The sequence below is a fragment of the Schistocerca serialis genome, chromosome 7, assembly GCF_023864345.2.
Source record: "Schistocerca serialis cubense isolate TAMUIC-IGC-003099 chromosome 7, iqSchSeri2.2, whole genome shotgun sequence".
Taxonomy (NCBI): domain Eukaryota; kingdom Metazoa; phylum Arthropoda; class Insecta; order Orthoptera; family Acrididae; genus Schistocerca; species Schistocerca serialis.
The window spans coordinates 617,390,272-617,404,987 of record NC_064644.1 but is presented as its reverse complement, the minus strand read 5'-3'; positions in this window follow the sequence as shown (position 1 = coordinate 617,404,987).

Below are 14,716 nucleotides of genomic sequence, written 5' to 3'. Positions count from 1 at the left end.
GACTCACAGGAGCAGTTCAAATCATAGAAAGTTAGAGTGTCAGTCCTCTTGTACTTAAGTCGGCATTGTGACTTTTTTATTAAATACGTAAGCAATTTCTGTTTCTCATCGTCAATAAGAAGGTCCAAGGTATACAGTAAACCTGAAGTGAAGCATCGGAATCTAAAACTGGACTCACAGGAGAGGTTCAAATCATTGAAAGTTAGAGTGTCTGTCCTCTTGTACTTAAGTCGGCATTGTGCCATTTGTATTAAATTCGGATGCAATTTCTGTGTTTCTTCGTCAATAAGAAGGTCCAAGGTATACAATAAACCTGTAGTGAAGCATCGGAATCTAAATCTGGACTCACAGGAGAAGTTCAAAACATAGAAAGTTAGAGTGTCAGTCCTCTTGTACTTAAGTCGGCATTGTGAGTTTTGTACTACATTCGGATGCAATATCTGTGTTTCATCGTCAATAAGAAGGTCCAAGGGATACAGTAAACCTGAAGTGAAGCATCGGAATCTAAAACTGGACTCACAGGAGAGGTTCAAATCATAGATATTTAGGGTGTCAGACCTCTTGTCCTTAAGCCGGCATTGTGCCTTTTGTTTTAAATTCGGATGCAATTTCTGTGTTTCATCGTCAATAATAAGGTCCAAAGTATACAGTAAAACTGAAGTGAAACATCGCAATCTAAAACTGGACTCACAGGAGAGGTTCAAATCATAGAAAATTAGAGTGTCAGTCCTCTTGTACTTAAGTCAGCATTGTGCCTTTTGTATTATATTCGGATGCAATTTCTGTGTTTCATCCTCAATAAGAAGGTCCAATGGATACAGTAAACCTGAAGTGTAGCATCGGAATCTAAAACTAGTCTCACAGGAAAGGTTCAAAACATAGACAGTAAGAATAGTCAGTCTTCTTGTACTTAAATCGTCATTTTGCCTATTGTATTTCATTCCGTTTCAGTTTCTGTGTTTCATCGTCAATAAGAATGTCGAAGGGATACAGTAAATCTGAAGCATCGGAAACTAGAACTGGTCTCACAGGAAAGGTTCAAATCATAGGTTGTAAGAAGAGCCAGTCCTCTTGTACTTACGTTGGCATTGTGTCGTTTGTATTTAATTCCGATGCAATTTCTGTGTTTCATCGTCAATAAAACGGTCCAAGGGATACAGTAAACCTGAAGTGAAGCATCGGAATCTAAAACTGGTCTCACAGGAAAGGTTCAAAACATAGACAGTAAAAAGAGTCAGTCTTCGTGTACTTAAGTCGGCATTGTGCCTTTTGTATTAAATTCCGATTCAATTTCTGTGTTTCATCGTCAATGGGAAGGTCCAAAGGATACAGTACACCTGAAGTGAAGCATCGAAATCTGAAACTGGTTCCACAGGAAAGGCTCTAATCATAGAATGTAAGAAGAGTCAGTCTTCTTGTACTTAAGTCGGTATTGTGCCTTTTGTATTTAATTCTGATGCAATTTCTGTGTTTCATCGTCAGTAACAATTTCCAAGGGATACAGTAAACCTGAAGTGAAGCATCGGAATCTAAAACTAGTCTCACAGGAATGGTTTACATCATAGACAGTAACAAGAGTCAGTCTTCTTCTTCTTAAGTCGGCATTGTGCCTTTTGTATTTAATTCCGATACAATTTCTGTGCTTCATCGTCAATAAGAAGGTCCAAGGGCTAGAGTACACCTGAAGTGAAGCATCGGAATCTGAATCTGGTTTCACAGGAAAGGCTCAAATCATAGAATGTAAGAAGAGTCAGTCTTCATTAACTTAAGTTGGCATTGTGCCGTTTGTACTTCATTTCGATGCAATTTCTGTGATTCACCGTCAATATGAAGGTCCAAGGGATACAGTAAACCTGAAGTGAAGCTTCGGAATCTAAAATTGGTCTTACAGAAAAGGTTCAAAGCAATGGCAGTATGAAGAGTCAGTCTTCTTCTACTTAAGTCGGCATCGTGCCATTTGTATTTAATTCCGATGCAATTTCTGTGTTTCATCGTCAGTAACAATTTCCAAGGGATACAGTAAACCTGAAGTGAAGCATCGGAATCTAAAACTAGTCTCACAGGAAAGGTTTAAATCATAGACAGTAACAAGAGTCAGTCTTCTTGTACTTAATTCGTCATTTTGCCTATTGCATTTAATTCCGTTGCAATTTCTGTGTTTCATCGTCAATAAGAAGGTCCGAGGGATACAGTAAATCTGAAGCATCGGAAGCTAGAACTGGTCACACAGGAAAGGTTCAAATCATAGAATGTAAGTAGAGTCAGTCCTCCTCTACTTACGTAGGTTCAAAGCAATGGCAGTATGAAGAGTCAGTCTTCTTCTACTTAAGTCTGCATCGTGCCTTTTGTATCTAATTCCGATGCTATTTCAGTGTTTCTTCGTCAGTAACAAGGTCCAAGGGATACAGTAAACCTGAAGTGAAGCATCGGAATCTAAAACTCGTCTCAAAGGAAAGGTTCAAAACATAGGCAGTACAAAGAGTCAGTCTTCTTGTACTTAAGTCGGCATTGTGCCTTTTGTTTTTAATTCCGGGGCAATATCTGTGTGTCATCGTCATTAAGAAGGTCCAAGGGATACAGTGCACCTGAAGTAAGGCATCGGAATCAGAATCTGGTTTCACAGGAAAGGCTCAAATCAGAGAATGTAAGAAGAGTCAGTCTTCTTGGACTTAAGTCGGCAGTGTGCCTTTTGTATTTAATTCCGGTGCAATTTCTGTGTTTCATCTTCCATAAGAAGGTCCAAGGGATACAGTAAACCTGAAGTGAAGCATCGGAATTTAAAACTAGTATCACAGGAATGGTTCAAATCATATAATGTAAGACGAGTTAGTCCTCTTGTCCTTAATCGGCATTGTGATTTTTGTATCTAATTCCGATGCAATTTCTGTGTTTCATCGTCAATAAGAAGGTCAAGAACAAAGTAAAACTGAAGTGAAGCATCGATATCTAAAACTGGTCTCACAGGAAAGGCTAACGACATAGAATGTATGAAGAGTGAATCCTCTTGTACTTAAGTCGGCATTGTACCTTTTGTATTTAATTCCGATGCAATTTCTGTGTTTCATCCTCAATAAGAATGTCCAAGGGATACAGGAAACCTGAAGTGAAGCATCGAAATATAAAACTGGTCTCACAGGAAAGGTTCAAAAACATAGACAGTAGGAAGAGTCGGTCTCCTTGTACTTAAGTCACCATTGTGCCTTCTGTAATTAATTCCGATGCAATTTCTCTGTCTCATCATCAATAATAAGGTCCAAGGGATACAGTGAACCTGAAGTGAAGCTTCGGAATCTAAAACTCGTCTCACAGGAAAGGTTCAATTCATAGAATGTAGGAAGAGTCAGTCCTCTTGTACTTAAGTCGGCATTGTGCCTTTTCCATTTAATTCCGATGCTATTTCTGTGTTTCATCGTCAATAAGAAGGACCAAGGGATACAGTAAACCTGAAGTAAAGCATCGGAATCCAAAACTTGTCTCACCGGAAAGGTTCAATCTTAAACAGTAAGAGGAGCCGATCTTCTTGTACTTAAATCGGCATTGGGCCTTTTGAATTTAATGCCGATGTAATTTCGGTGTTTCATCGTCAATAAGAAGGTCCAAGGGATAAAGTAAACCTGAAGTGAAGCATTAGAATCTAAAACTGGTCCCACAAGAAAGGCTCTAAACATAGACAGTAAGAAGAGTCAGTCTTGTAGTACTTAAGTCAGCATTGTGCCTTTTGTATTTAATTAGGATACAAATTCTGTGTTTCATCGTCAAAATGTAGGTCCAAGTTAAATAGGAAACCTGAAGTGCAACATCGGAATCGAAAACTGGTCTCACAGGAAACGTTCAAATGATAGAATGTAAGAAGAGTCAGTCCTCTTCTACTGATGTCAGCATTGTGACTTTTGCATTTAATTCCGATGCAATTTCTGTGTGTCATCGTCAATACGAAGGTCCAAAGGATACAGTAAACCTAATATGAAACTTCTGAATCTAAGACTGGTCTCACAGGAAAGGTTCAAAACATAGACAGTAAGAAGGGTCAGTCTTCTTGTACTTAAGTCAGCAATGTGCCTTTTGTATTTAATTCCGATGCAATTTCTGTGTTTCATCGTCAATAAGAAGATCCAAGGGATACAGTAAACCTGAAGTGTAGCATCGTAATCTAAAGCTGGTCTAAGACGAAAGATTCAAAACGTAGACAGTAAGAAGAGCCAGTGTTCTTGTACTTAAGACGGCATTGTGTCTTTTGTATTTCAATCCGAACCAATTTCTGAGCTTCATTGACAATACGAATGTGCAAGAGATACAGTAAACCTGAAGTAAAGCATCGGAACCTATATCTGGTCTCACTGGAAAGGATCGAAACATTGACAGTATGAAGAGTCAGTCCCCTTGTCATTAAGTCGGCAATGTGCCTTTTGAACTTAATTCCGATGCAATTTCCGTGTTTCTTCGCCAATAAGAAGGTCCACGGTATATAGTAAAAATGAAGTGAAGCATCGGAATCTAAAAATGGTCTCACAGGAAATGTAAAGAACATAGACATTAAGAAGAGTCACTCTTGTTGTACTTAAGTCGGCATTGTGTCTTTTGTATTTAGTTTCGATGCAATATCTGTGTTTCATCGTCAATAAGTTGCTCTAAGGGATACAGTAAACCTGAAGTGAAGCATCGGAATCTAAAACTGGTCTCACAGGAAAGGTTCAAAACGTAGACAGTAAGAAGAGTCGGTCTTCTTGATCTTTAGTCGGCATTGTGCCTTTTGTATTTAATTCCGATGCAATTTCTGTGTTTCATCGTCAATAAGAAGGTCCAAGGGATACAGTAAACCTGAAGTAAATCATCGACATCTAAAACTGGTCATACAGGAAGGGTTCAAAACATAGACAGAAAGAAGAGTCAGTCTTCTTGTACTTAAGTCGGCATTGTGCCTATTGTATTTAGTTCCGATTCAATTTCTCTGCTTCATATTCAGTAAGAAGTTCCAATGGATACAGTAAACCTGAAATGAAGCATCGGAATCTAAAACTGGTCTCACGGAAAAGGTTCAAAACATAGACAGTAAGAAGAGTCAGTCATCTTGTACTTAAGTCGGCTTTGTGCCATTTTTATTTAATTCCGATGCAATTTCTGTGTTTCATCGTCAATGAGAAGGTCCAAGGGATAAAGTACACCTGAAGTGAAGCATGGGAATCTAAAACTGGTCTCTAGGGAAAGGTTCAAATCGTAGACAGTAATTAGAGTTAGTCTTCTTGTACTTAAGTCGGCATTGTGCCTTTTGTATTTATTTCCGATGCAATTACTGTGTTTCATCGTCAAAAAGAAGGTCCAAGGGATACAGCAAACCCAAAGTGAAGAATCGATATCAAAAACTTGTCACAGAGGAGAGCTCAAATCATAGAATGTAAGAAGAGACAGTCCTGTTGTACTTAAGTCGTCATGTGCCTTTTGTATTTAATTCCGATGCAATTTCTGTGTTTCATCGTCAGTCAGAAGGTCCAAGGGATACAGTAAACCTGAAAAGAAGCATCGGAATCTAAAACTGGTCTCACAGGAAAGGTTCAAAACATAGACAGTAAGAAGAGTCAGTCCCCTAGTAATTGAGTCGGCAATGTGCCTTTTGTATTTAATTCCGATGCAATTTCCGTGTTTCTTAGTCAATAAGAAGGTTTAGGGTATATAGTAAAAATGAAGTGAAGCATCGGAATCTAAAACTCGTCTCACAGGAAATGTAAAAAACATAGACAGTAAGAAGACTCAGTCTTGTTGTACTTAAGTCGGAATTGTGTCATTTGTATTTAGTTTCGATGCAATATCTGTGTTTCATCGTCAATAAGTAGCTCTAAGGGATACAGTAAACCTGAAGTGAAGCATCGGAATCTAAAACTGGTCTCACAGGAGAAGTTCAAAACATAGACAGTAAGAAGAGTCGGTCTTCTTGAACTTTAGTCGGCATTGTGCCTTTTGTATTTATTACCGGTGCAATATCTGTGTTTCATCGTTAATATGATGGCCCGAGGGATACAGTAAACCTGAAGCGAAGCATCTGATTCTAAAACTGGTCTCACAGGAAAGTTTCAAATCATAGAATGTAAGAAGAGTCAGTCCTCTTGTACTTAAGTCGGCATTGTGCCATTTGTATTTAATTCCGATTCAATTTGTGTGTTTCATCGTCAGTAAGATGGTCCAAGGGATACAGTTAACCTGAAGTGAAGCATCGGAATATAAAACTAGTCTCACAGGAATGGTTCAAAACATAGACAGTAAGAAGAGTCAGACTTCTTGTACTTTTGCTTTTTGTATTTAATTTCAATGAAATTTCTGTTTTTCATCGTCAATAAGAAAGTCTGAGGGATACAGTAAACCTGAAGTGAAGCATCAGAATCTAAAACTGGTCTCACAGGAAAGGTTCTAATCCTAGACGGTACGATGAGTCAGTCTTCTTGTACTTAAGTCGGCATTGTGCCTTTTGTATTTCATTCCGATGCATTTTCTGTGTGTCATCGTCAATATGAAGGTCGAGGGATACAGTACACCTGAAGGGAAGCATCGGAATCTAAAACAGGTCTTACAGGAAAGGTTCAAAACATAGACAGTAAGAAGAGTCAGTCTTCTGGTACTTAAGTCGGCATTGTGCCTTTTGTATTTAATTCCGATGCCATTTCTGTGTTTCATCGTCAATGAGAAGGTCCAAGGGATACAGTAAACCTGAAGTGAAGCATCGGAATCTAAAACAGGTCTCAAGGGACAGGCTCAAATTATAGAGAGTAATAAGAGTCAGTCTTCTTGTACTTAAGTCGGTATTGTGCCTTTCGTATTTAGTTCCGATGCAATTTCTGTGATTCATATTCAGTAAGAAGGTCCAATGGATACAGTAAACCTGAAATGAAGCTTTGGAATTTAAAACTGGTCTCACGGAAAAGGTTCAAAACATAGACAGTAAGAAGAGTCAGTCATCTTGTACTTAAGTCGGCATTGTTCCATTTGTATTTAATTCCGATGCAATTTCTGTGTTTCATCATCAATGAGAAGGTCCAAGGGATACAGTAAACCTGAAGTGAAGCATCGGAAACTAAAACAGGTCTCAAGGGAAAGGCTCGAATCATAGACGGTTATAAGAGTCAGTCTTCTTGTACTTAAGTCGGCATTGTGCTTTTTGTATTTAATTCCGATGCAATTTCTGTGTTTCATCGTTAGTAAGAAGGTCCAAGGGATACAGTAAACCTGAAAAGAAGCATCGGAATCTAAAACTGGTCTCACAGGAGAGGTTAAATTCATAGAAAGTAAGAAGAGTAAGTCATCCTGTACTTAAGTCAGCATTATGCCATTTGTCTTTAATTCCGATGCAATTTCTGTGTTTCATCGTCAATAAGAAAGTCCAAGGGATACAGTAAACCTTAAGTGAAGCATCGGAATCTAAAACTGGTCTTACAGCAAAGGTTCAAAACGTAGACAGTAAGAGGAGCTAGTCTTCTTGTACTTAGGTCGGCATTGTCCCGTTTGTATTTAATTCCGAACCAAATCCTGTGTTTCATCGTCAGTAAGATGTTCCAAGGGATACCGTAAACCGGAAGTGAAGCATCGGAATCGAAACTAGTCTCACAGGAAAGGTTCAAAACATAGACCGTAAGAAGAATCAGTCTTCTTGTACTTGAGTCGACATTTTGCCTTTTGTATTTTATTCCGATGCAATTTCTGTGTTTCATCGTCAATAAGAAGGTCCAAGGGATACAGTAAACCTGAAGTGAAGCATCGGAATCTAAAACTGGACTCACAGGAGAGGTTCAAATCATAGAAAATTAGAGTGTCAGTCCTCTTGTACTTAAGTCAGCATTGTGCCTTTTGTATTATATTCGGATGCAATTTCTGTGTTTCATCCTCAATAAGAAGGTCCAATGGATACAGTAAACCTGAAGTGTAGCATCGGAATCTAAAACTAGTCTCACAGGAAAGGTTCAAAACATAGACAGTAAGAATAGTCAGTCTTCTTGTACTTAAATCGTCATTTTGCCTATTGTATTTCATTCCGTTTCAGTTTCTGTGTTTCATCGTCAATAAGAATGTCGAAGGGATACAGTAAATCTGAAGCATCGGAAACTAGAACTGGTCTCACAGGAAAGGTTCAAATCATAGGTTGTAAGAAGAGCCAGTCCTCTTGTACTTACGTTGGCATTGTGTCGTTTGTATTTAATTCCGATGCAATTTCTGTGTTTCATCGTCAATAAAACGGTCCAAGGGATACAGTAAACCTGAAGTGAAGCATCGGAATCTAAAACTGGTCTCACAGGAAAGGTTCAAAACATAGACAGTAAGAAGAGTCAGTCTTCGTGTACTTAAGTCGGCATTGTGCCTTTTGTATTAAATTCCGATTCAATTTCTGTGTTTCATCGTCAATGGGAAGGTCCAAAGGATACAGTACACCTGAAGTGAAGCATCGAAATCTGAAACTGGTTCCACAGAAAAGGCTCTAATCATAGAATGTAAGAAGAGTCAGTCTTCTTGTACTTAAGTCGGTATTGTGCCTTTTGTATTTAATTCCGATGCAATTTCTGTGTTTCATCGTCAGTAACAATTTCCAAGGGATACAGTAAACCTGAAGTGAAGCATCGGAATCTAAAACTAGTCTCACAGGAAAGGTTTATATCATAGACAGTAACAAGAGTCAGTCTTCTTCTTCTTAAGTCGGCATTGTGCCTTTTGTATTTAATTCCGATACAATTTCTGTGCTTCATCGTCAATAAGAAGGTCCAAGGGCTAGAGTACACCTGAAGTGAAGCATCGGAATCTGAATCTGGTTTCACAGGAAAGGCTCAAATCATAGAATGTAAGAAGAGTCAGTCTACATTAACTTAAGTTGGCATTGTGCCGTTTGTACTTCATTTCGATGCAATTTCTGTGATTCACCGTCAATATGAAGGTCCAAGGGATACAGTAAACCTGAAGTGAAGCTTCGGAATCTAAAATTGGTCTTACAGAAAAGGTTCAAAGCAATGGCAGTATGAAGAGTCAGTCTTCTTCTACTTAAGTCGGCATCGTGCCATTTGTATTTAATTCCGATGCAATTTCTGTGTTTCATCGTCAGTAACAATTTCCAAGGGATACAGTAAACCTGAAGTGAAGCATCGGAATCTAAAACTAGTCTCACAGGAAAGGTTTAAATCATAGACAGTAACAAGAGTCAGTCTTCTTGTACTTAATTCGTCATTTTGCCTATTGCATTTAATTCCGTTGCAATTTCTGTGTTTCATCGTCAATATGAAGGTCCGAGGGATACAGTAAATCTGAAGCATCGGAAGCTAGAACTGGTCACACAGGAAAGGTTCAAATCATAGAATGTAAGTAGAGTCAGTCCTCCTCTACTTACGTAGGTTCAAAGCAATGGCAGTATGAAGAGTCAGTCTTCTTCTACTTAAGTCTGCATCGTGCCTTTTGTATCTAATTCCGATGCTATTTCAGTGTTTCATCGTCAGTAACAAGGTCCAAGGGATACAGTAAACCTGAAGTGAAGCATCGGAATCTAAAACTCGTCTCAAAGGAAAGGTTCAAAACATAGGCAGTACGAAGAGTCAGTCTTCTTGTACTTAAGTCGGCATTGTGCCTTTTGTATTTAATTCCGATGCTATTCCTGTGTTTCATCGTCCATAAGAAGGTCCAAGGGATACAGTAAACCTGAAGTGAAGCATCGGAATTTAAAACTAGTATCACGGGAAAGGTTCAAATCATAGAAAGTAAGACGAGTCAGTCCTCCTGTACTTAAGTCGGAATTGTGCCTTTTGTATTTAATTCCGAAAGCCATTTCTGTGTTTCATCATCAACAAGAAGGTCCAAGGGATACAGTAAACCTGAAGTGAAGCATCGAAATATAAAACTGGTCTCACAGGAAAGGTTCAAAAACATAGACAGTAGGAAGAGTCGGTCTCCTTGTACTTAAGTCACCATTGTGCCTTTCGTAATTAATTCCGATGCAATTTCTCTGTCTCATCATCAATAATAAGGTCCAAGGGATACAGCGAACCTGAAGTGAAGCTTCGGAATCTAAAACTCGTCTCACAGGAAAGGTTCAATTCATAGAATGTAGGAAGAGTCAGTCCTCTTGTACTTAAGTCGGCATTGTGCCTTTTCCATTTAATTCCGATGCTATTTCTGTGTTTCATCGTCAATAAGAAGGACCAAGGGATACAGTAAACCTGAAGTAAAGCATCGGAATCCAAAACTTGTCTCACCGGAAAGGTTCAATCTTAAACAGTAAGAGGAGCCGATCTTCTTGTACTTAAATCGGCATTGGGGCTTTTGAATTTAATGCCGATGTAATTTCGGTGTTTCATCGTCAATAAGAAGGTCCAAGGGATAAAGTAAACCTGAAGTGAAGCATTAGAATCTAAAACTGGTCCCACAAGAAAGGCTCTAAACATAGACAGTAAGAAGAGTCAGTCTTGTAGTACTTAAGTCAGCATTGTGCCTTTTGTATTTAATTAGGATACAATTTCTGTGTTTCATCGTCAAAATGTAGGTCCAAGGTAAATAGGAAACCTGAAGTGCAACATCGGAATCGAAAACTGGTCTCACAGGAAACGTTCAAATGATAGAATGTAAGAAGAGTCAGTCCTCTTCTACTGATGTCAGCATTGTGACTTTTGCATTTAATTCCGATGCAATTTCTGTGTGTCATCGTCAATACGAAGGTCCAAAGGATACAGTAAACCTGATATGAAACTTCTGAATCTAAGACTGGTCTCACAGGAAAGGTTCAAAACATAGACAGTAAGAAGGGTCAGTCTTCTTGTACTTAAGTCAGCAATGTGCCTTTTGTATTTAATTCCGATGCAATTTCTGTGTTTCATCGTCAATAAGAAGATCCAAGGGATACAGTAAACCTGAAGTGTAGCATCGTAATCTAAAGCTGGTCTAAGACGAAAGATTCAAAACGTAGACAGTAAGAAGAGCCAGTGTTCTTGTACTTAAGACGGCATTGTGTCTTTTGTATTTCAATCCGAACCAATTTCTGAGCTTCATTGACAATACGAATGTGCAAGAGATACAGTAAACCTGAAGTAAAGCATCGGAACCTATATCTGGTCTCACTGGAAAGGATCGAAACATTGACAGTATGAAGAGTCAGTCCCCTTCTCATTAAGTCGGCAATGTGCCTTTTGAACTTAATTCCGATGCAATTTCCGTGTTTCTTCGCCAATAAGAAGGTCCACGGTATATAGTAAAAATGAAGTGAAGCATCGGAATCTAAAACTGGTCTCACAGGAAATGTAAAGAACATAGACATTAAGAAGAGTCACTCTTGTTGTACTTAAGTCGGCATTGTGTCTTTTGTATTTAGTTTCGATGCAATATCTGTGTTTCATCGTCAAATAGTTGCTCTAAGGGATACAGTAAACCTGAAGTGAAGCATCGGAATCTAAAACTGGTCTCACAGGAAAGGTTCAAAACGTAGACAGTAAGAAGAGTCGGTCTTCTTGATCTTTAGTCGGCATTGTGCCTTTTGTATTTAATTCCGATGCAATTTCTGTGTTTCATCGTCAATAAGAAGGTCCAAGGGATACAGTAAACCTGATGTAAATCATCGACATCTAAAACTGGTCACACAGGAAGGGTTCAAAACATAGACAGAAAGAAGAGTCAGTCTTCTTGTACTTAAGTCGGCATTGTGCCTATTGTATTTAGTTCCGATTCAATTTCTGTGCTTCATATTCAGTAAGAAGTTCCAATGGATACAGTAAACCTGAAATGAAGCATCGGAATCTAAAACTGGTCTCACGGAAAAGGTTCAAAACATAGACAGTAAGAAGAGTCAGTCATCTTGTACTTAAGTCGGCTTTGTGCCATTTTTATTTAATTCCGATGCAATTTCTGTGTTTCATCGTCAATGAGAAGGTCCAAGGGATAAAGTACACCTGAAGTGAAGCATGGGAATCTAAAACTGGTCTCTAGGGAAAGGTTCAAATCATAGACAGTAATTAGAGTTAGTCTTCTTGTACTTAAGTCGGCATTGTGCCTTTTGTATTTATTTCCGATGCAATTACTGTGTTTCATCGTCAAAAAGAAGGTCCAAGGGATACAGCAAACCCAAAGTGAAGAATCGATATCAAAAACTTGTCACAGAGGAGAGCTCAAATCATAGAATGTAAGAAGAGACAGTCCTGTTGTACTTAAGTCGTCATGTGCCTTTTGTATTTAATTCCGATGCAATTTCTGTGTTTCATCGTCAGTCAGAAGGTCCAAGGGATACAGTAAACCTGAAAAGAAGCATCGGAATCTAAAACTGGTCTCACAGGAAAGGTTCAAAACATAGACAGTAAGAAGAGTCAGTCCCCTAGTAATTGAGTCGGCAATGTGCCTTTTGTATTTAATTCCGATGCAATTTCCGTGTTTCTTAGTCAATAAGAAGGTTTAGGGTATATAGTAAAAATGAAGTCAAGCATCGGAATCTAAAACTCGTCTCACAGGAAATGTAAAAAACATAGACAGTAAGAAGCCTCAGTCTTGTTGTACTTAAGTCGGAATTGTGTCATTTGGATTTAGTTTCGATGCAATATCTTTGTTTCATCGTCAATAAGTAGCTCTAAGGGATACAGTAAACCTGAAGTGAAGCATCGGAATCTAAAACTGGTCTCACAGGAGAGGTTCAAAGCATAGACAGAAAGAAGAGTCGGTCTTCTTGAACTTTAGTCGGCATTGTGCCTTTTGTATTTATTACCGGTGCAATATCTGTGTTTCATCGTTAATATGATGGCCCAAGGGATACAGTAAACCTGAAGCGAAGCATCTGATTCTAAAACTGGTCTCACAGGAAAGTTTCAAATCATAGAATGTAAGAAGAGTCAGTCCTCTTGTACTTAAGTCGGCATTGTGCCATTTGTATTTAATTCCGATTCAATTTGTGTGTTTCATCGTCAGTAAGATGGTCCAAGGGATACAGTTAACCTGAAGTGAAGCATCGGAATATAAAACTAGTCTCACAGGAATGGTTCAAAACATAGACAGTAAGAAGAGTCAGACTTCTTGTACTTTTGCTTTTTGTATTTAATTTCAATGAAATTTCTGTTTTTCATCGTCAATAAGAAAGTCTGAGGGATACAGTAAACCTGAAGTGAAGCATCAGAATCTAAAACTGGTCTCACAGGAAAGGTTCTAAACCTAGACGGTACGATGAGTCAGTCTTCTTGTACTTAAGTCGGCATTGTGACTTTTGTATTTCATTCCGATGCATTTTCTGTGTGTCATCGTCAATATGAAGGTCGAGGGATACAGTACACCTGAAGGGAAGCATCGGAATCTAAAACAGGTCTTACAGGAAAGGTTCAAAACATAGACAGTAAGAAGAGTCAGTCTTCTTGTACTTAAGTCGGCATTGTGCCTTTTGTAATTAATTCCGATGCCATTTCTGTGTTTCATCGTCAATGAGAAGGTCCAAGGGATACAGTAAACCTGAAGTGAAGCATCGGAATCTAAAACAGGTCTCAAGGGAAAGGCTCAAATTATAGAGAGTAATAAGAGTCAGTCTTCTTGTACTTAAGTCGGTATTGTGCCTTTCGTATTTAGTTCCGATGCAATTTCTGTGATTCATATTCAGTAAGAAGGTCCAATGGATACAGTAAACCTGAAATGAAGCTTTGGAATTTAAAACTGGTCTCACGGAAAAGGTTCAAAACATAGACAGTAAGAAGAGTCAGTCATCTTGTACTTAAGTCGGCATTGTTCCATTTGTATTTAATTCCGATGCAATTTCTGTGTTTCATCATCAATGAGAAGGTCCAAGGGATACAGTAAACCTGAAGTGAAGCATCGGAAACTAAAACTGGTCTCAAGGGAAAGGCTCGAATCATAGACAGTTACAAGAGTCAGTCTTCTTGTACTTAAGTCGGCATTGTGCTTTTTGTATTTAATTCCGATGCAATTTCTGTGTTTCATCGTTAGTAAGAAGGTCCAAGGGATACAGTAAACCTGAAAAGAAGCATCGGAATCTAAAACTGGTCTCACAGGAGAGGTTCAATTCATAGAAAGTAAGAAGAGTAAGTCATCCTGTACTTAAGTCAGCATAATGCCATTTGTCTTTAATTCCGATGCAATTTCTGTGTTTCATCGTCAATAAGAAAGTCCAAGGGATACAGTAAACCTTAAGTGAAGCATCGGAATCTAAAACTGGTCTTACAGCAAAGGTTCAAAACGTAGACAGTAAGAGGAGCTAGTCTTCTTGTACTTAGGTCGGCATTGTCCCGTTTGTATTTAATTCCGAACCAAATCCTGTGTTTCATCGTCAGTAAGAAGTTCCAAGGGATACCGTAAACCGGAAGTGAAGCATCGGAATCGAAACTAGTCTCACAGGAAAGGTTCAAAACATAGACCGTAAGAAGAATCAGTCTTCTTGTACTTGAGTCGACATTTTGCCTTTTGTATTTTATTCCGATGCAATTTCTGTGTTTCATCGTCAATAAGACAGTCCAAGGGATACAGCAAACCTGAAGAGAGCATCGGAATCAAAACTAGTACACAGGAAAGGTTCAAATCATAGAATGTACGAAGAGTCAGTCTTCTTCTACTTAAATCGGCATTGAGCCTTTTGTAATTAATTTCGATGCCATTTCTGTGTTTCATCGTCAATAAGAAGGTCCAAGGGATAAGGTAACCCTGAAGTAAAGAATCGGAATCCAAAACTTGTCTCACAGGAAAGGTTCAAACATAGACAGTAACAAGAGTCAGTCTTCTTGTACTTATT